We start from the raw sequence: 23,350 nt of genomic DNA, 5'->3' as shown, positions 1-23,350 counted from the left end.
TCCACTATATGAATCTCCCATCAATTCAACTAACTCAGTTCTTCTTTATCTATCCTCCATGGACCATCAGAAGTAAACACAGCCCTTTCTTATGGTTTGAAGAAATAAACTCAGTACAAATGAAAGGAGTATTGAGAAAGTACATGAAAAGGGAATTCTCTTACAAAATCATCTACAGCGTGGACAATAGAGAATACACTGATCTAAGTCATTTAACATCTCCAGTGAGGAAACCTCAATTACTATTCTAGGCAATTTATTCCTTTTGATAGAGCATTGCCGTTTAACTCCCTAGAAAATTTGATTAATGTCTCGTGTGAATATCTGTTTTTATCCAGTAACATCAGAAGAGGATAGATTATGTCAAATCAATGCTGGATTCTTGGTAAGAAAAGAGTTTTGCATTACACATCGTGTGGGCGGTTGGGAAAGATGAGTGTTAAAGTCACATAGTTAAGCCAACAGTCTCCGAATGGCACATAGGCTGACATCTTCACAGATAACCCTGCAGGCAGCTCTTAGTATAGAACATATCATGTCTCCTGTTCTTTCTTAATCTCTTGACTGTTGTATTGCTGAATGTCTGGGTTCCTCTCATAAATCCCGTTCTTCAATATCCTTTTTCTAGGTACCTGAAAGATTCATTAAGCCACTATTTTCAATGGGGTTTCCCGTTCAATATTGGAGTCAGCAATGATTTAGCTCCTCTACTCTTCCCTGTTTTCCTTATAGCATTGTCCCTAAATTGCTGTGCTTATTGATACATTATTATTATCGGGAATTCACTACTAATATTTTGTTGTTTCTATTTTATTTAGGATGAAGGCTCCATCGAGGGCCAGACCTGATATCCGCAGCAAATTTAATGCATCCCTCTGGCCCCTCACTGCCTTCTTTATGCCCAGTGAAGGCTCCTTATATGCCACAAAGGCATATCAAGCCTCATTCAGCAGGTAATTCTGGGATCAGCTTCCTATTCACCTGAGTATCCAGCACTTCGAGGAGCCGAACTCTCACCATTCGGAAAGTGTGGATGCAGCAGTCATTGAAAAACACTTCCACAGCCAGAGATCTCTGTCCTGCCTAGACCCCAGTCAAGTCTGGGTTTAAAATACTCTGGGAGGGCTCAGGCCCTCAGCATTGGACCCACTTTCCAAGTGATGAGGCTCCTCTTCAAAGAGGAGAAAGAAGGGAGTCAGGGACAGAAAATGAAGTACTCGCATCTTTAGGTTGATGACAGTTTCACTGTCTGTATTTCACTGTAGACTGTAGGGTAGGCTCAAGGTGAGGAAGACCACTACTATGTTGTCAGGGTCTTTATAAAGCCGTTTCTACTGTCCAGTCCGGGGAAAGAGCAACTGACAGTTCCTTTGAGAGCCCAACAATCACTTGTAAGGAGAATATTCCTTAAGATTCAATGCCTCTGAGTAACATCGTACCTCCTCCCTGATGAGATGGAGTTTTCTCCCTTTGTGACCAAAAGCAACAATAGCTCACAGATGTTAAGGTCAGAAGGGATCATCGTGATCATCTAGTCTGACCTCATGCACATTGCAGGCCACAGAACTGCAGCAACCCACTCCTGTAATAGACCCCTAATCTCTGACTGAGTTATTAAGGTCTGATGGAACAAAGCACCTGCTGTGATAGCTGTAGGCCATAGAGGTTAGGCAGCCATTAGAGAGAAACACCGGTGAGCGTCTTGCCCAATTCGTGATATGAGACTTTTGGGATACTTAGGAGACCGGTTTCCAAAATAGGCTTTGATATTTCTTCTAGTTAATAAAATACAGCTTTCATTTGAAAATGGAAGGAAATTGGATTAACAGTGATCTTACTGGGAGGTGGGATCGTGTGGTGTTGTTAACATGGATCATATCATATGGGAAAGCAGAAGATACAGGAGGGAATTGCTCTCCAGATGCTAATATTTGCTTTCCGTTCATTTTATTTTAGGATGAGTGCTCCCTCCTGGGCCACTTCAAGACGTGACCATCCTTTTCCTGCCCCCGATCTCTCAGAGGCTCAGATCTACAGGCATTACAGAGCTCTACTGGAACAGAGTGGACCTTCTGCCAGAGAGTGAGCATTAGGGTTCTTTGCCTGTGTGCACATGGAGAGGGAGGGCAAGTGGGTAGATGTACATATACATACAGGGTTTTGAGTGCTGACATGGAATACGGTTGCCACCTTTCTAAAAAATGCACTCACAAGACAAATTCTCTGCAGTTATTTTAAGAAAGGTGGGGTTTGTCTGACCACCAACAGGCCCCAACCATTCTTCTTTCTCTTAACATCTTCTTGCAATGCAAACAGTCCTTTTCCTCCCTCCCAACCTCATCCTGCTACTATCTGTGTAGTGATAGTCCCATTCTCTCCTATCCCTTTCCTTCGCCGAGTGGGAAATGTCTTTTTTTATTATATCATTTGTGCAATGCTTCGATGACTCAGTCATTGCTATGGCAAACAAGTTAACTGCCAATGTCTGGAGTTGGATCTGCCCCGCTCCTTACTATCCTGAATAACTAAGAACTGAAAAGGAGAGTTAGGTGGAGGAGTTCAGTCTCCAGCATTATTATTTAGTATTACAATTGAAGTCAACCTCCTGTGTAGTTCCTTGAGTACAATTGGCTGTATTCAGTGATGCAGAGGATTAAAAGACCAGAAGGATTATCCCAATGATTTACACTCTGTTTGGAAATGGTGCATATGCAAAGGCTTTACAAAACGATTCAACAATTTCTCTCACACCACCAGCAGGGGAACCGATAGACTACATCATCCGCATTAGCATGGAGAGTAAAGATTCAAGAAACAAGTTATGTTGTTAGAACTCTATTCTGCCCCAAGAAGAGATGATGTTTCTACCTCCATGCCTAATGGATCACACAAGGGAGGTTTATTCTTCCCCACTGAACACTGGTTAGAAGTTTAGTCTCCCTGGCAAGACACTGATTGGAGGTTTATTCTCTCCCAAGGGATATGGAATAGGATTTTCCATTAGAGATAGTACCACAACTGTAGAAGCTCCCACAGTATCTAGCAATGCAGCGTATGAGCAGCAGGAAATGCTTCGGCGTGGTTACTAATGTGATTTCATTCAATCAGGACCTCAAGTTCATTACCTTGTGAGCCAAAGTGTCAGGTAGCATGTGAGACTTCTCCTGTACTTCAGTTGCATGAATGTCCAGTATGCTGCAACCATGCTCTCATTAAATAGGAGGGCTGCCCTGAAGTGTCAGTGAAGAGGAAATCAACTCCATCCTTGGCATAAAGGCTGAGCCTGGAGTTCTACATAAAACAGACAGACCCAAGTCTTATTGTCTCCTGAAGATGCCCATGAGTGAAACAGAGAGGTCAATGCCCCCAAATGCACAGCTCTGCTCTCTCTTTTGGACCATCAAGGAGTAACACCAAGAGCCACAATGCAGAGGGGAGGACTCTAGAACTGCCTGGGGCAGTTTCAACAAAAATGGTAGCATCCAAGAAACAACTGTGGAATCAATAAATATCTGCTGGGGAAGATTACAGGATTGTCTGTGAGCTTGTAGCTACAGGCCAGGGAGGGTGGAGGGGAGCTGTGATCACCCCGAATTTGCACAGAGTCAGAGGGAGCCCCTAAAGGGACAATGTGGCCAGTGAGCTCTAGATGATGAGGAGCAGAAATAAAAACATGTCAACTCTTAAATGTGATGTGGACTTTCCATGACTCACACCCTCCCATGCCTCACTTTATCTCATTGAATGGTGAGGTTCTGAAAGAAGAATGGAGAGGGCTGGGAATTGGTCAGCAGCACCATGTGAGAATGAAAGAATTGCCGTTAATTTTACAGACACCCCAGCTTGGTCCACTCTTAATGTCAAGTCCCTCTGAAGGACAAGCTTTTGAGCTGAAACCATGTCCCCCGATCTCCTCAATTCGGTAGCAACTGTCTTCCCCATCTAATGGATGCCTTCTCTCTTTTATCAGCAACTCTGCACACCCAAATAGCAGCCATATTTCTTCCTCTGCTTACAGAGAGTCAGGAGGTAAGTGATTTCTACAGTTCTCTAGGGGAGGATTGAACTGGATGAGGCTCATTCACCTGCACATCTACCAATGTGATAAATGTCATCATGGGCCAGCAATGTCCCTCTGCCATGTACATTGGCCAACCCGGACAGCCTCTACGGAAAAGAAGAAATGGACACAAACCAGACATCAAGCATTATAACATTCAGAAACCAGTCGGAGAACTCTTCAGTCTCCCTGGTCACTCGATTACAGACCTAAAAGTCGCAATCTTACAACAATAAAACTTAAAAACAGACTCCAACCAGAGGCTGCTGAATTGGAATTAATTTGCCAAATGGACACCATTACATTAGGCTTAAATAAAAACTGGGAGTGTATGAGTCATTACATAAAGTTTTGATTACCACTACAAAAAGTTTTTCTCTCTCCTGCTGGTAATAGCTCATCTTAAGTGATCACTGTCATTATAGTGTGTATGGTAACACCCATTGTTTCAGGTTCTCTGTCTTTATATATCTATATCTATCTTCCTACTGTATTTCCACTACATGCATGCGATGAAGTGGACTGTGGTCCACGAAAGCTTATGTTCAAATAAGTTTGTTAGTGTCTAAGGTACCACCAGTACTCCTGTTCTTTTTGCGAATATAGACTAATATGGCTGCTACTCTGCAACCTGTCATTATGCAAGGCACTGAATTTAGCCGTATGGAGTGGAAATCCATCAACTTCATAAAAACTCGCACAGATACAGACAGACATCATCTTTCTTTCCAAATGCAAACGGATGGACATCATATCAAAAGGACTGAAGGTAAAAAATCCATTACAATCGACATATCACACAGACTATGCTGACAGATTGTGCCACACACTCTCAAAGAGACTGCGGAACCACCTGACCATCATCCTATACAGCAAACAGGGAAAGATTAAGAATGAACTCTCCAAACTGGATACTCTCATCAAAAACCAACCTTCCACACAAACTTCCTCGTGGCTGGACTTTACAAAAACTAGTGAAGCCATTTACAACACATACTTCGCTCCTCTACGTAGGAAAAGGATACTCAACTAGCTAAACACCACAAGGGGACACAACAGTGGATCCTTTACCCACCAACAATATTGTTAATCTTTCCAGCTATTGTCTTAGCCCAGCAGAAGAGTCTGTCCTATCTTGGGGACTCTCCTTCTGACCCTCCACGCATTGTTTCATGTTCTCTGTGTATATATAGATAGATAGATAGATAGATATCTTCCTCCTGTATTTTCCCCTGCATGCATCCCATGAAGTAGGCTGTAGCCCACAAAAGCTTATGCTCAAATAAATTTGTTACTCTAAGGTGCCACAAGTTCTCCTGTTCTTTTTGAGGATAACTGCAGTGAATCAATCTCTGCACTAGGAATGCTGTAAGATGCTTCTCTCTGCTAGGACAGAAAACTCGGCTTTGCTAAAACTGTTCTCAGTAACCACACTGCAGTGAGTAGCCTGTCCTCACGGAGCCAACAGTTCACTTCCTTGAGCACCCCCAACTTAGGTCATAACCACACTGCACATACTCCTCTCCTCCTTCCCCAGCCACCTGTACAGTTTGCCCTCTGTCTATTCCAAGTTCTGGAACGGAAGTAAGTTATCTTGTCAGCAAACACCCCCCCCCCCACCATCTTAACAGGGTGGCATTGTCTGATGCTCAAACTCATGCTGCAGCATTTTCAGTGCAGGGTGTCCTATCTGATCGAGATATCCGCTGTCAGGGTCAGGGTATAAGTACTTCTTGTCAGAAGCCGTCCCCGGCTCCCTGCACCAGCAGGTGGCTATGAGTAGGCTTTTCCTCACTCTGTTCTCCTGTTTTAAAATGTGAAGGAAACATTCAAGAACAGCAGTGCTGTTACAAGACTCGCTCTTCCAGAGACACCTCCTCATGACAGGGCCCAGCACTGCAGCAACTTCAGCCCATCTCCTCCTTCACACTCTGGTTGTCTAGGATGGGGACTCAGCCCTCCAGCCAGGTCACATTCAATTCCATCCCTTTCTGAGGTAACCAAAGTACAAACCAAATGATATAGCCCACAAATCAAAAGCAATAAGCAAGATCTTCTACCCCACCTGGGCCCGTCATTAGTTCCACTAGCCACATTAACAGAACATAAGCTCTACCATTCTTGAGCTCAAGTCTCTACAAACGTTTCACCGCCAGCTACCCCTCCCATGTTCCACAGTTTTCCCGCTCTTTTCATAGACTGCTGAGTCATCAGAGGCCCAGCTCCCCTGAGTCACTGACCCTCAGGACCTCTTCCTGGAGTCCTTCCCTTTTGTCTGCCTTTTCTTGGGCTAGCACCTGCTCCCCCATCTGTCTGGCTGTGGTCTGGCCTTTTACAGGAACTCCTCACTTAAAGTCATCCTGGTTAACGTTGTTTCAATGTTAAGTTGCTGATCAATTAGGGAACATGCTTGTTTAAAGTTGGGAAATGCTCCTTGTAATGGCGTTCGGCAGCCGCCTGTTTTGTCCCCTGCTTGCAGAAAGAGCAGCCCGTTGCAGCTAGCTGGTGGGGGCTTGGAACCAGAATGGACCAACAACCCGCCTATCAGCTCCCCACTCCCTTAATTTCCCTGTGCTGAAGCTGCCCAGGAGGCTATCAATTACAGGCTATCAATTGCAAGCAGTTCAGCTGTCCCTCCCGCCACTGCCACGTGCTGCTCCTGCCCTCTGCCTTGGAGCTGCTCCCAGAGACTCCTGCTTGCTGTATGGGGCGAGGGGGATAAAGAGGGGCACGTGTCAGGGTGTCTCCCCCTCCTCCCTGCTCCTGCACTCCACTTACCCCACCTTCCATAGAGCAGGGGGGACACATGGCTCTCTCTGCCCTCCCTCCTTTCCCGCTGCCTTGTAGAGTGTTGTGAGAGTTAACCCTTGTGGGCTCAGCCAATTGCTAATTCATCATTTAGCAGGAAGGGAAATATCCAACCCTCTGACTCCTCCACCTCAACCAAGCTTCACAGTCATCATCACTATGTACCAGTAGTAAATTCTTTGTTTAAAACTTATACTGCGGGTGTGCGTCTGTGTGTGTGTATATATAATGTCTTTTGTCTGCTGAAAAAAACATTTCCCTGGAATTTAACCTCCTCCGTTACATCAATTCTTATGGGGAAATTGCATTTGCTTAACATCATTTTCCAGGTTTGGCAACAATAAAAAAGTTTAATGATTCATATGCCATGATGAATAAAACTGTATCTAAAATACAGAGGCAAGGGTGGCCACCCTCAAGAAAAAAACTTGAGAAGGTATCCATAGAAACCTTCTCTGACAGTGGTTTTCAGGCAAAAGGTGACCAGTAAGAGAGATAAAGGAAAATGAAGGCATCAGTGTTGTCCCTATCAAACTAGACCGCAAAAAGCTTTGGCCCTATTGTGGAGATTAGCTTGGAAGAGACCATTGCACTATTAGGTTGCCAAGTTCCTCCAAGAGCTAGCTGACTGAGAGGAAGCTGAATTTACAGCTTCTTTACCCTTTAAGGAAGAGGTCCCCAAACTGGGGGCCATGCCTCCATAGGGGGCACGGTGGAATGTTTGGGGGGACACAATGGGGCCCAGGCCAGCTCCCACAGGGGGCTTTGAGGGAACGTCACTCAGCTCCAGCCCGACCCCAGCCACGAACCCAGCTCCTGGCCCCACATCCAACCTATCCCCCAGCACTCGCCCCCAAACGCAGCCTGGGTGTGGCTCCGCACTCAACCCCAATCCTGGCCCCAGACACTTCCCGAGCTGCAGACACAGTTTCAGCCTCCTTACCTTTGTCCGCCTCCCTCTTCCCCCGACCCCCCACCTTCCCAGGAGTTGTGGCCTTACTCCCAGCCCCAGGGGGGTCGTGGCCAGGAGTAATGGCGGCACGTAAGGAGATAGCATAAGATAACACACTTAATCTCTGCAGGAGAACTCAAGCCTTAAAACAAATTATTATTTTTTATTATAAATGGAACCCTTCTGCCCCTCTGAGTTGGTAGCAACAAGGCCGGGTTCAGTATCCAGGGGTTCCATTTCAATAATGCAGTGAAAATGGGCTTGAGCCCCCACCCAGTGATCTGGGACAATTATATACCACCCCAACCCGGGTGCCTCTAGGAGGCAATACTTCCCCTCTCACAAGCACAGAGTCTGAGTGTAGCAAAATCCTTTTAATAAGGAGGGAAACTATGTGGCATCATGTTGGGGAAACAGTACAACAGGATTCAGAACACAAACCATGAGCAAAAGACCCACCTCCAAGTAAGTTTTGGCAGTGTCCTTTTCCCCTCAGGGTCTTAAGTCCAATCACCCCAATGTCCAACAAGCCAAAAGTCTTTGTCCCTGGTCAGCGCCGCCCCAGAGTCCAAAGTTCATCTGCAGAGTTTTACCCCCGGCCTGGGTGAAAAGGAGGGTGGGGCACAAAAGGTGTTAAGAGGCACCTTCGTGGTCGAGGCCAACTGCTCTGCCTCTCCATGGAGTTCTGCTACAGCCTTCACCACGAACGGCTCCGCTCCACCAGCCGATCCGCTACTCCAGCCGTCCCGTGAGACACTCCAGTCGTCCCCGCAAACTGCTCCGCTCTGCTCACTGTTCCGTGGGCTGCTCTAATCCTCCTGCAAACTGCTCCGCTCTGCCAGCCACTTAGCAATATATCTTCAGGCTCCCCCACTAGTTAACACAGCACTCAGTGATCTCAGCTCAGTAATTTTAGCTCTTTTAGCAATTTCAGAATGTATTAGGGGAGCCCCAGTGCTGGTGCACCATTGTCCCAAAGTGAATTCAGCTGATTTATACTTCATTTAAATGCTTAAAAATTTAGAGAATAAAATAGGATTTTAAAATCAATAGTATCCTGACAAATTTGAAAATCGCTCCAAATAGACCATAGAAATAGTACATTTCTATCCCAATAATAAATAATAATTAACAATAATAATTAGCATGATCGATAGAGCTGTGTCCCTGCATTGTAATCAGAACATTTTAGTAGCAATATTTACTTCGGTGGCATGTGCACACCCATCGCGGGCTGTGAGCAGCAGTTACAGAATTTTGTGGTTTAACCACGTCAGTATCTCTCTACTGCCACCGAGACAAGACATGCAATAGTGTCTTCACTCAATACTAAATAAAGGTAATGAAATAAAAAGAAAAATACTTAATCAAACCATCTGTCATGTTCCCCTATTCCCCATAATAAAATGTTAAAAAAACCTTTCCCCTCTTTCTTCTTCTTCTGACGGAGAGATATCAAGAGACAGGCATATGCCTGGGTTTCTCGATTCAAAAATACCCTTCTTGATGGAATTCCATTCCCATCAGGGACAGGCACGCTTGTCACACCCACACTCCCTGGGTAAGTCATGCATGCTGCAAAATACATTTGCTGCCCCAAAGCGTAGAGCACACATCTAATTCAAAAAGGAACGGAAAGAAAGAAAGAAAGAAAGAAAGAAAGACTTGAATCAAAAGTCTGTCTTCATAATGAAGAATAATGTGCTCAGTCCCCAACCCTAAGTCGAAGATCTTCTTCAAACAAGAGTCCCCGTGTAGGAAAACAATAGCCATTGTAATAAGTAATACTAGTTATATCTGTAGGATCAATTGAAAAGAATTTTAAAAACTTAAGAATGTGGAGATGAATCACTGAACCAACTTATTATGGACTGTACTCTGGCCAATTGCAGATATTAAGATGGGCGGTAATGGGCGACCCTTGATAAATGTAACAATCTAGGATGGACTTGTGGTTACAAAAATGCTAATAAATACAGTAGCCGGTACTACAATAATCAATGCACTGAAATCTATGTGGCATTTATTTTGGCCTATCAACGTCTAGAGGCATACAACAGGCTTCAATGGAGCATCGGAGGTGATCTTGATTATGAAAAACAATTGAGCTACAAGTTGGAGCAGCAACCTTGTATGGGAGGGTTGGAATCATGGATAGAAAAGATTTGGGGTAATTGGCATAGACGTTTTACAGACCTTAAATGCCATGGTGGATTTGTAGAACAAAAAATTATGGGGAGTGATTGCTTAAACAGTTTATTAGAGAATTCTTTTTTATTATTTTTTGTATTGTATTAGCAGTTGATGCAGAACAGTTTAATGTTAATTATTTGTTTAATATATAAGACATAATCCTTATGAAAATCAATGTTTAGATTAAAAAGTTTCAGTGATTGGATGTGATTTTAACTTTATATTACCTGAAGCTGAATATAAGGAAGTTAAGGACCAAAAGTATCAAGTGTCAACCCAGTGCCACTGAGTATGGATATCAGTTGAGTTAAACAATTGCTAAATCATTCTCATTTGCAAAGATACTTGCAAAACACTCAGGAAAATGCATGTAAAATGATGATCTCTGTATATCACTCAACTGATGAAATTAAACAAATTGTGGAACAAGTCAAAAGATACAAAACACAATTGGTGAGAGGTATTTTTGGGATGCTCACCTACTGCCACTGGAATTTTAAATAAAATGCTGCTCCGTATTGTATGGCTAATTGAAATATATTGTTTATGTAATATCTGTAATAATAATAATAATAATAATATGTTGGACCAGGAAAATTTTATTTAAATTCCAATTTGCCCAGAGAGGATTAGAAATTGAAAAGAGCCTGTTAAAAGCTCTAAAAATGGTTCAGGAAATGTTGGAAATTGAAGGCAAACCTGTTAAGAATACTTAAGGAACTGTAAACAAATGCATGTCCCTCTTTTTGTGTGAAAGTTGAAAAGAAAGCAACATAAGCAAACTTACATTTTCGGTAATGATTGTAAAAATGTGTTTATATAATAGCTTCCGTTTAAGATTTAGTTACATAATGTTAAGTTACCATTTATAAGTGTTTGTGTAATGTCATTGTTAAAAGCTTGTGGCAATTGTCTCAGTTTTGGCAAACTGAAGACACCTGTTATAGAAATCAAAGCTGGTATACACACAAGGTTGTGATTACGAAAGAGTTACAATGTAGCATAAAAGGCCAACTGCCAGCAACAGTTCAGGAATCCAGAAGCTGAGTCTGAGAGGGAGACAGGCAATGCAGGGTGAGCCAGCAAGAGAAGCCATACAAAAGCTACTGCAAAGAGAGCGGAGCAGAGCTGACTGACCAGGAGCTGAACAGCAGCAGCGATTTGATTTTTAAAAGAAAGCAGTGTAGTTTAAGTGCTGTTCAATTTGTATTAAGGGATTTTGTGCCTTGTTTAGGATTTTTAGATCATATTGTAGTAGGGATTATTAGTTATTTAAATAAAAAAGATACTTTCTTTTAGAAAGAATACTGCCTGGGTCAATTACTTTATCGGAAAGTTATATCCGTGTCCTTTAGTGTTTCCTTAACAACTCTAGGAAACTTTTATCTTGGGAAGAAGAGACTAAGGGGGCAATAGGCAGATTATAGCAGTGCCCCAACATCCATTTTGGGAGTAACACTGCCTCTTCAAAAGCATGGTATTAATCGATGTTAGAGCTCACACTGCCTCATTGTCAACATAGGGTGTCCTGTCTGATAAAGATGTCAGCCGGTAGCCAAGCTCAGGGTACAGGAAATGTTGGCTAAGCCTTGCAAATGGTCAAATACCGAAGGTAGTTTCTATGTTTTGTCACACTGCCCCTTGTATATCAGTTTCAAAGAAATATTAAAAGTGCCTACTTGCAAAAAGTTCCACCAAACAGAAAGGTCTAGAATATTACACATTCATTTTCTTTTTCTCTACACTTAGCCCATCATTTAATAAAACAACTCTTTCTCTGGTATCTCTGTTTCTTTCTACTGCTGGAGAATCTGCCTTCTTCATTCTACTCCTTCTCAACGTGCTGGTGAGAACCTGTAAGAAGGCATGAGCTTTGGAAGCTGTTCTCATCCTGTATTGTTTCCACTGCACTACAGCTGTGCAGCTCTGCAGTACGCTAGGAGAAGTTGGACCCTCAGCAAAGCACTTTATTCCCTTGGCTGTCCTCTTCTTGAGGTGCTAGTAGTCGTAGTAAAGCACAAAGAAGGAACACAAATACTGCAGCAGGAGGCCATTAGCCATCGTTTTGCAGAGTAACCATTCTTCAGTTATAAATCTGGCATGAGAGGAACGGGAATGGGGGGCATGCAGATCCTCAGGCCACGGTTCAGCTTCAAAGTGCCTCCCACACATGAGCTCATTAAACCTCACAACGTACCTCATAAACGCACCCATGAGAACTAAGACAAAGATTTATTCCACTGAAGAAGGAAATACCCACACGTGACCTCTTGAGAGGTTCAAGGTGGGAATACACAGGCTTCAGTTCTCTGAGGCAGAGCACAGGCTCCGCTCTATCTTCTCACTCCACTGCAGGGCAGAGAAAGACTAGTGTAAAAATTCAACTGTGCTTCAAAGAGCAGCACTCTGTTCACAGGAAAGTTGAATAAAGGAAACTACCAGGCCAACATGCTCTCCAAACGAGCATCCCTTTTGCTGCCTTCTTGACAAATAAGGACTCATTACCATGGTTCCTGAATCAGCCACTTGGAATGTTTACATTAACTCAGGTTTCCTGGCCAAATTCAAATGTGGATATTTACAAGCTACCTTCCTGAATTTCTGGAAAATTTAAATCTAATGCTTTTCTGCTCTTCTTTCCTACTCCTCCTACCTTCCCGTAACATGGGATATTTATTAAGAATCCACAGTGCCACACTTCACACCAAACAGGAAAAACAACTCCTAGGAGGGCGTCAGTAAGAATTTTCCCTCCTCTTCAACCTACTAAATCATCGTCATGCAGTCTACAAAGACACAGTTCAGTGATGGCTCCTTTATGGACATGATCATCAGGAATGCCCCACCTGGTGGGTAGGTCCATGCATCTTTCTAAAGCAGCTGACCAGACACTTCAAGGCCTGTACAAGAATCCCAGCTGTCTTCTCTGGGCTTACTTGGTTTGTCTGGATCTCTCAATTTTCATTGACACCAAGCCCCACACGTGCCTGGCCAGAGAACCCCATCACACTCCAGGGTCCTTCCCTGAGTGCTGGGAAGTGGAGTGAAGGACGTCCCAGCAGGCTGTTGCCCACCGTTAAGCATGGGGAGAGGTGTGCATTCCAAATCACTGCCCCCAGGAGAGTGAGACTGAAAAACCTCCTGTCAGGTCCCCCAGCTGGATTCATGAATAGATTGCTCACTGCAGGGCTATCAGATACCCTGTCAGCAAAATCTCCAGCCCCAACACATCCCAGTGACCAAAACCAATGCCATACCCTCCCAAAGAACTTGTCCCCTGCAACCAAAATCCATTTTATTTCCTCCCTTCCCCTCAAGTTATTTGCACTCCTTTACATGGCTAGGTCCTGGGCTGCTACTCTTCACTGCTTCATCAGCCATCACAGCCTTGTCACCCACCCTCCATCAGCCAGAAGACAGACACTGTTGGAGGGAACATTCTGAGCCCAGCCACCTGCCAGGCTCAAATTCTCCATTCCCCATCAAGACTCAGGTGAGAGACAGGCAGTTCTTTGCCTCCACCCTCCCCAGGCTGCTGGATGGATCCACTCTGCACAGGGCTCAGGCAGCTTCCTTCTCTGGCTCCAGCCCGTGAAATGCATTCTGGGGTAACGTGAGGTGCTGCTGCCATAAATATGGGGCAGCAACTCTTGCTTCCCGGCACATTCCCTGCAGGAAGAAGAGAATGGAGGTTCTGTATGCTTTAAAGAGACAGACCTCTCCTTCAATACACAGAGGAGAATTTTAAAAAATAGACAAAGGCGTTGGCTGGCAGGGGCATCCCACGAGATTTCCCAGTAAACATATGGGACAGTCTGCTCCTGGATTAGTGGTGCACTGCAGCTTTTTACTCACAGTTTCATCTTCACAGAGTTAGCTATCGGTTCATTGCATTAGGGAGTGTTGTAGCCTCCCAACATCCAGTATTTCACCCAGGTTCCATTAGAAGGCAGATTACGAACAATTTTGTCAATTTAAAAACAAAACCCCCACACATTTTCAGTTTTTTTCAAGTTGGTAACTAGGATCAATTCTGAAAATTAAGTCTTTAACGTTTGCCTCCTTTGGAAATATTTTGCTAATTGTCTAATGTTTCCTTGTCTCCTTCCCTCTATTCAACACAATCCCCTAATATTACAAAGCTTTGTGTCTGGGTAACCTTGGAAACTGGCTTCTGTGATAGGAAACTGTTCAAGAAATTAACCTCATAAGAAACTCTGCATGTTTAATCTGGTTGAATAAAAGCTTTGTGGTTTTTCAAACCCAGAACTCAAAGGTGTTGTCAATCAGTGGATTTGGAAAATATCTGTAGGGCCCTCAGATCAGGTAGGTAGGAAAAGCAGCCAGGACCACACGATATTTACAGGCAAATAGCCCCTGGCTGGTGAAAGCTTCTGAACATTTGCCCTTCTCCTGCCCAGCAATTAATTCTGCCCCGCATCTGATACCGATGACATTCTTCAGACTCCATTTTGTGTCCCAAGCTTCTATTTGGAATAAGCAAAAGTCAGTCCACCATTGGAAGCTGCAGGTCATATACAATTGTAAGCTGCAGGTCACATGATATTGCTGAGCGCATACATTACAAAAGTAGGCTAAAGGTTACAGCCGCTGAATGTAGGTAAAAAGGTCATAACTGAATGAATCTAGGCTAAAGGTTACGAAAGTGGTAAACAATGATTGACAGATAATGGCCCACATGGGCTGACAGGCAGCTAGCCAACGGAATGTAAACAAGTAGGATGATATAGCAGATAACCAATGAAATGCTGAGTCTAAAAATAGATAGAGTTCCCAGGATAAAAGAAATGTTTACTATTTTTGTGGAAAACAGAGGTAGACCCGCCTGAGAAGCGATATCTGTATAACACATGGCAGATTCCCTAACGGGACAGATAACAGTTTGGGTGTTTTTGTGGAAAACATAATTGTGGTCATGACGAGAACCAAAAACCACAATCCTTTAAGTGAGAGGATAGGAACTAGAGTTATAATCTGCATTCCCGCCATAGTCTCTGAGTTAGGTGTTTATAGCCAGTGGTGCTATCTGAATAGGGAGGCCACTTGCTCTCATCGAAGTGTCCCAGATATGATTCCCCAGTATCCTGGAAGACAATATTTGGGATCAATGGATATAGAAGTTTAGTCCCCTTAAGTTCTTTTATGAGATTCCAAATAGGGACAAAAGATTTAAAGGATGATTTTTGTTAAAGAGCATAGGAAACTATGGTGTTATCAGTATTGATATTAAACAAAACCTCAATGTTACAACTGATTTAGTAAATAAAGGTTCTCTTGAAAGTTACACATTTTTACTAGTTGTGTATATTGTTACAATTGTTCTTTCATTATTTGTTTAAATAACAAACTATATTTAATAAAAGAAAGTTTTGGAAAAGAAGATGCGTAATGTTGTTTTAAAATGAGGAATGGGATACCAAAAATCCAATGTGAATTGATGAATAAGAGGAATGTAATTTACTTTTTACACTAGGAGGATAAAACCTTTGTTTATTTGGAAGACGGAAGTGTGTTTTCATGTTAGAAAACCTAGTGACATAAAATTAAAACAGAAAATGTCATGTATAGGTACAGGTATGTACCTTGTATACTAACAAAGCATTCAGAGAATAAAAGTGGGACAACAAGAATATAACGTGCCCCTATTTAAAAAAAAAAAAACCAAACAAAAAAGCATGAGCACAAACACAAAGAGCACAACCATTACAGCTCCAAAAGCATCTTGAGAAAATTTTTGGGGATTGTTAAAAGATACTAGTTTAGTTAAGAAATATTACCCCAAATTAACAATCAATTGAAAGTGAAAGATATCAAATTAAAAATGAAAATGTATTCATTAGGCTAGACTAGGTAAAAGAAAGAAGAAACTAATAAAATAGCCTGAGAAATGTGATCAATATTAAAAAGAGAATAAAACTAAAATGGATCTTGCACCCACAAGAGTGACAGATAAAATAAAGCCAGTCCCACTATCTATCTATAGATAGATAGATAGAAAAAGGGGGCATCAAAATGGTTTCACGTCTCTCAACTAAAGTAATAGGAGGAAAATTCTGAAAAGAATTGCAAATATAACTGTGTACCTAGTTGTTAATTGAATGTTTGGACTCCCCAGAGAAGTGAGAAGATTTTTCTATTATTTCTTTTACAGGTAAAAGAAGAACACGCCAGGACCCAGAAGATACCAGATAAACCGTTGGGACTAGGTGATCCTAGTGTGCTGTTAAGGGGAAATTCGTATCCTAACTCAAAAAAATTAAATCGTGATTAATCGCAGTTTTAATCGCACTTGTAACAATAGAATACCAACTGAAATTTATTAAATATTTTGGATGTTTTCTACATTTTCAAATAGATTGATTTTGATTACAGCACGCGTTCTATTAATATTTTTATTACAAATATGTACCCTGTAAAACGAAAAGCAAAAGAAATGGCATTTCTCAATTCACCTCATACAAGTAGGTGCAATCTCTGTCATGAAAGTGCACCTTACAGGTGTAGAGGCATGTTCCAAAAAATAACTGCACTCAAAAGTAAAACAATGTAAAACTTTAGAGCCGACACGTCCACACGGTCCTACTTCTTGTTCAGCCAATCCTAAGACTAACAATTATTTTTACATTGAAAGGAGATAATGCTGCCCACTTCTTTTTTACAATGTCACCTGAAAGGGAGAACAGGCATTTGCATGGCACCATTGTAGCCAGTGTTGCAAGATAGTCACGTGCCAGATATCCAAAATATTTGTATGCCCCTTCATGTTTCAGCCACCATTCCAGAGGACATGGTTTCATTCTGATGACACTCCTTAAAAAGAGCTACAACAGTGCCATTTGCACGTTTAACTTTCATGATAAAGAGATTGTACTACAGTACTTGTAGGAGTACTTGTATGAGGTATTGAAAATTACTATTTCTTTTGGGTTTTACCATGCAAATATTTGTTAGAAAAATATGAAAAATATCAACTGAGCACTGCACACTTTGTATTCTACATTGTAACTGAAATCAATATATTTGAAAATGTAGAAAACATCCAACAATATTTCAATGAATGGTATTCTATTATTGTTCAACACCGCAATTAATCGCAACTAATTTTTAAAATTTCTTGACAGCCCTTCTTCCTAAACAAATGAAGGATCCCCAAACTGTTTGGCTTGCATTAGCCCCAAAGGACATAAAAACGTGCTTATTGTAGAGGCTTTGATTATAGATGTTTTATTATCGAAGCTTTTCATGTGTGTTTCTCTTGGGGCTAATGCAAAAACTATATCTAACAATTAAATCCATTTCAGCTCCCAGCCCTACACACTGGAGTAACAAAAGACAATGCCATTGCCTCTCCTAGCAACCACACCCAATTCATCACCAAAACAGACAAAACTAATTCAACTTCCCCTCCCACAAAAAAAAAATCACTCCTAAAAAAAGCAACTCCTCCAACTCCCCCAAACTCACCCCAATCACAAAAAGGAAATTCACTCTCCCTCTTGTAGCCCATAGAACCAGCTTTAGCATTTATTTTAATTGGCAGTAACAAAAGGAACCTACAGGCTTCTAGCCTACAAGACACTGGCTGCAGCAGTTAGCATAAGGCTTGAAGCCTTCAAAGTCTGGCTCAGATAAATGGCTGAAGGGTTGCCCTTAAGTCTGGGGGAACTGGGAACAGAGTTTGAAGGGAGAAGTCGGTCCATAACAAAACCAGCGACCCACACGAACATGAGCTAACACCAGCTTTTGGATATCTTAGGATAGAACATCTGCAGAAGTCTGACCAAAACAGTGCCATGGCAACGAATTGATGTCTTTTACAAAAAGCTGAGATCGTTAATAAACTAACCTAGAGGAGAAGGGCAACCCAACGTGAGCAGAGTGAGGACATTCAAATAAGGAAGAGGCACGAAACTCCCACTGAATATACATGGCACATAGTGGCATCAGCATAACATATGATCAAAGTTGTTACCCAGCCTGCCTGCAGGAGGAAAGAAATGTAGCCCTTGGGAGATACTAGGATGATAGCCACTGGTGATGATAAGGAAGGTGATGGCTAGCATATCAGGTTGTTTTCCAAGGATGGTGTGAGTATATGGATGTTCAGATGTACATTCTGTATCACCTATATCTACCTTGCTGGGTTAGAGTGTTTGTGACTTTGCTAAAAGTATTAACTACTGTAAATGCGGAAGGGTTCCTAAAATGTAAGTGTTGCAACTGTGCACATCAGGGTTCCCAACTAAATAGGAATTTTAATCATACTAGGCCTGATCTTGGGACAAGAACCTGTCAAACCTCAGAGAGAGAACTGGGCATTCTGAAGTAATCAATAGAATTAAGAGAAGATTCATAGATTGGGCCAAACCCCTCTCCCTACTTCTCACCAGTGATCCAAATCAATTTAACTCTGCTCTCAATGCACCCCTAGAGCACAAAATAATTATTTGGCCCTCCCCCAAAGCATCCTAGGAATGAAAAACACACTGCTTTACCTAAAAAGAAGAGACTAGGTGCTTTTATCCCCATTCTATCCCTGGGGCAGGGTTGTTCAGTAACTTTGGCAAGTCACAGACAACCAGGAGCATAACTACAATGAAACCAGCTCTCCTGATTCTCAAGCTCCTCTTCCAAACTCCGCTAGAATTAACTACGGTCCCAGATGTTACTAAATCGGAGGCTAAATGCAGACAGACACAACAGAAGCCAGATACTTTATGCTCCCTGTGCTAAGCTCTCAGGATCATAAATTCAAAAAAGGGGCCTCGGTCACTTGAACTAAAGAAGAATCACTCTCAGATCTCCTTAACATTTGGGCTTTTATCCTCTTTCTGGGCTAGAGAGGGCAAGATAATGACAAAAACGTGGGCAGACCAAGCAGGGATGCACACATACACAAGACCCAATATATTCCCCTGGTAGGAGTTAGCACCTAGTTGTCATGGCGATTGTGGTACAGCTTTCATTATGGCATCACCGGGCTCACACATAGCTATTGGGGCACTGAGCTCAAGTCAGTGCTCAACTTGGCCTCTGGGAGAACTGGTTGGCGCTGAGGATATTTCAATCAGTGTGAGACTTGGCAGACAGGCCTGTGATAGAAGTAAGTGAATTTTTTCAGATGGCCAATGTAACACAGCAGTGTAAGCTATATACTAATTGAGTTGTTGTTTCACAGGGGTCTCAGACTAGTTAGGGAGTTCTTAAAACTATAGTATAGTCAGTCAGTGTTCTCTGCTCACTGATACATTTGGACAATAAAATCCAAAATCCCATTGACTTTAATCAGATTGTGGCTTTCAGAAAATGTCCACATGGTGGGTCTTTGTGGTGGGGCTGTACTACATCTGGAGATTCAGCAGGAATTCTCACTCATTTTGGCTCTGGTGGGTAGATTAGGGATTAATCAAAACTCCTCTCTCACTTCAGGCATTGATTAACTTTAATTTTGGCAATCCTCAACCTTTGAGGTGTCTCACTTTATTCATCCTGAAAACGGGGATAATGGTAAGTATTTAAAAAGTTATGAATTAATTATTCTTTGGCATTTTGAGGTCCTTGAAAGCACAATGTTTTGTTATCTAAGGGCCTAATTCCAAACCAATTGCATTCATTCAATGGTGACCCTATGGACTCCAGTGAACTTTCAATCACACCCTTAGTGTAGAAAATGTTATTAATATCATCTATATTTATTCATATAAACAGAAAGTGATTTCTTTCATAGCTGATAAATATCCTAATATCATCACTGAGTCTCTGTTTATCCATCTTTAAAACAGAGATCATTGTTACCTACTCCACAGTGTACATTCTGGCTTAATAATTGTTGCCACTTTTAAGAATCTTGGAAGCAAGTTAGTTGCTAGCTGAGTGCAGGCACTTTGCCTAGTATCAAAAAAGTCATTCTTGAAAAGTTCGGTCTTTAAGGACATTTATCAATATTTTCTTAAAGACACCAACCCTTTTGTAAGTTCCTATTGGGCTTTGACTGGACTAGTCTCTAGAGAGGGCTCTATGATCACAAAGGCTTGTGTAGGCAGGGCTAGGCTGTATGTCCATTGCCCTTTTATGGAGATCAGACCTGGTTGGCATGGCACACCCCTCATTATGAAGTCCCCTGGCCCAAGACCAGCCATCAGTGCATTCAGCTCAGGTCAGTTCTCAGCTTTGTATCAGGAAGAGCTGATTAGTGGGTTGCTGAATTGTAGCTATTTTAGAAGTTCTGCCCGCTTCCTGGGTTAGGGATTTCAAACATACTCATGAGATACCTAAAGTAGCTCCTAGATGATCCGAGGGCAGCACCCTGTGTATTATCCAGTTCTGTGGTGCATGATGGGTACATCTGGGATAGGACTAGTCAAGAGCACATGCTGGAATGCAGCCCCTAGGGCTGCATATGATGACGTTTCTTTACATAAGGGCTCTGGGAGAGTTAAAGGCCACAGCGAGGCAGAGGAGTTATTTCACTCTTGGTTGAAAATGCTGGTTTGTCATTTATTTTGTGGGACATTAACTGAATTGAAAAAGCAGCTGGTGTGTGGGGTAAAGAAGCTACATGCCTTTCCAAGGGCTACCAGCCTAATTGTGGACTTCTCCTGAAGGAACTAGCAGAGCAGTCCATTGTCACACTTGCTCACTGGGGGCTTCTGAAGAGAAGGATTTCCATATTTCTGTTGTATGAGAGATATGGAAACAGTTTGACTACCAGGACCAGCTGCACAAATCACATCATTGCTGGATAAATTCCTGACCTGTGTCATTTATGAGGTGATAATCACCTGGAGGAAAGTCCTTCGAATGTCGATTCTAATCCCTTCCCTAGCTAGTGATCAAAGGTTTGTATGTATTACCAATCACCAGAGCATCTATGGATTTTGCTCCTGTAGAGTATAGTCATATTAAAACAAGATGACAGTCATGATGAGAAATGTACCCTTTCCTGAGTAGCTTCCTTGCTGATCAGGTTTGGGTGGAATTTGGCTGATCATCCACTCTACCCCTCCTACCCCCACCCACATCATTTAAGATTCTCCACTATATGAATCTCCCATCAATTCAACTAACTCCGTTCTTCTTTATCTATTCTCCATGGACCATCAGAAGTAAACACAGCCCTTTCTGATGGTTTGAAGAAATAAACTCAGTACAAAGCAAAGCAGTATCGAGAAAGTACATGAAAGGGAACTCTCTTACAAGATCATCTACAGTGTGGAAAATAGAGAATACACTAATTTAAGTCATTTCTCAACATCTCCAGTGATGGAACCTCAATTCCTTTTCTAGGCAATTTACTCCTTTTCTCAGAGATTGCCGTTTAACTCCCTAGAAAATTTGATTAATGTCTAGTGTGAATGTCTCTTTTTATCCAGTTACAATCGGAGTACCATCAGAAGAGGATGGATTACATCAAATCAATGCTGGATTCTTGGTAAGAAAAGAGTTTTGCATTGCACACACTATATCGTGTGGGCGGTCGGGAAAGATGAGTGTTAAAGTCGCATAGTTAAGCCAACAGTCTCCGAATGGCACAGAGGCTGACAGCTTCCCAGATAACCCTGCAGGCAGCTCTTAGTATAGAATGATTCATGTCTCCTTCTTAATCTGTCTCCTTCTTAATCTCTTGACTGTTGTGTTGCTGAATGTCTGGGTTCCTCTCAGAGATCCCATTCCTCAATATCCTTTTTCTAGGAACCTGAAAGGTGCATTAAGCCACTATTTTCAATGGGGTTTCCCGTTCAATATTAGTCAGCAATGTTTTAGCTCCTCTACTCTTCCCTGTTTTCCTTATAGCACTGTCCCTAAATTTCTGTGCTTATTGATACTTTATTATTATTGGGAACTCACTACTAATATTTTGCATCCGAAGAAGTGGGTATTCACCCACAGCTCATGCTGCAAAACGTCTGTTAGTCTATAAGGTGCCACAGGATTCTTTGTTGCTTTTACTAATATTTTGTTGTTTCCATTTTATTTAGGATGAAGGCTCCATCGAGGGCCAGACACCATCTCTGCAGTAAATTTGCTGCATCCCTCTGGCCCCTCACTGCCTTCTTTATGCCCAGTGAAGGCTCCTTATATGCCACAAAGGCATATCAAGCCTCATTCAGCAGGTAATTCTGGGATCAGCTTCCTCCTCCTGAGTATCCAGCACTTCAGGAGCCGAACTCCCACCATTCGGAAAGTGTGGATGCAGCAGTCTCTATTCTGCCTAGACCCCAGTCAAGTCTGGGTTTAAAATACTCTGGGAGGGCTCAGGCCCACAGCATTGGACTCGCTTTTCAAGTGATGAGGCTCCTCTTCAAAGAGGAGAAAGAAGGGAGTCAGGGACAGAAAATGAAGTACTCGCATCTCTAGGTTGATGACAGTTTCCCTGTCTGTGTTTCACTGTAGACTGTAGGGCAGGCTCAAGGTGAGGAAGACAACTACTATGTTGTCAGGGTCTTTATCAAGCCATTTCTACTGTCCAGTCTGGGGAAGGAGCAACAGACAGTTCCTTTAAAGAGCCTAATAATCACTTGTAAGGAGAATATTCCTTAAGATTCAATGCCTCTGAGTAATGTCCTCCCTCCTCCCTGATGAGATGGAGTTTTCTCCCTTTGTGACCAAGAGCAACAACAATAGCACACAGACCTTAAGGTCAGAAGGGGTCATCGTGATCTGACCTCATGCATTGCAGGCCACAGAACCACAGCAACCCACTCCTGTAATAGACCCTAATCTCTGACTGAGTTACTAAGGTGTGATGGAACAAAGCACCTGCTGTGATGGCTGAAGGCCATGGAGAGTTAGGCAGCCATTGAAACGAACTTTTGAGATATTTAGGAGATGGGTTTCCAAAATAGGCTTTGATATTTCTGCTAGTTAATAAAATACAGCTTTCCTTTGATAATGGAAGGAAATTGGATTAACAGGGCTCTTACTGGGAGGTGGGATCATGTGGTGTTGTTAACATGGATCATATCATATGGGAAGCAGAAGATACAGAGGAATTGCTCCCCTCATGCTAATATTTCCTTTCCGTTCATTTTATTTTAGGATGAGTGCTCCCTCCTGGGCCTCTTTAAAGTGACCTTCCTTTTCCTGCCCCCGGTCTGTCAGAGGCACAGATCTACAGCCAGTACAGAGCTTTGCTGGAAGAGAGTGGACCCTCTGCCAGAGAGTGAGCATTAGGATTCTTTGTCTGTGTGCACATGGAGAGGGAGGGCAAGTGGGTAGATGTACATATACGTACAAGGTTTTGAGTGCAGACATGGAATACGGTTGCCACCCTTCTAAAAAAATGCACTCACAAGACAAATTCTCTGCAGTTGTTT

General features: G+C 42.5%; 2 long non-coding RNA genes across 2 annotated transcripts; both read left to right on the top strand.

The window, feature by feature from the left end:
• The first annotated feature begins 301 nt into the window (after nt 1-301).
• LOC120369291 lies at nt 302-16,312 on the top strand. The gene is made up of 3 exons (XR_005583037.1): nt 302-953; nt 1,957-2,082; nt 16,186-16,312. It is a non-coding gene; the product is annotated as an uncharacterized LOC120369291 (long non-coding RNA).
• A 2,789-nt stretch (nt 16,313-19,101) lies between these two features.
• LOC120408916 lies at nt 19,102-22,158 on the top strand. The gene is made up of 3 exons (XR_005601006.1): nt 19,102-19,541; nt 21,407-21,465; nt 22,013-22,158. It is a non-coding gene; the product is annotated as an uncharacterized LOC120408916 (long non-coding RNA).
• The last annotated feature ends 1,192 nt before the right edge of the window (nt 22,159-23,350 follow it).

This window comes from Mauremys reevesii, linkage group 7 (genome assembly GCF_016161935.1).
Source record: "Mauremys reevesii isolate NIE-2019 linkage group 7, ASM1616193v1, whole genome shotgun sequence".
Lineage (NCBI taxonomy): Eukaryota > Metazoa > Chordata > Testudines > Geoemydidae > Mauremys > Mauremys reevesii.
Note: the sequence above shows the minus strand (reverse complement) of the source record. Positions and strands in the feature narration are given on the sequence as shown.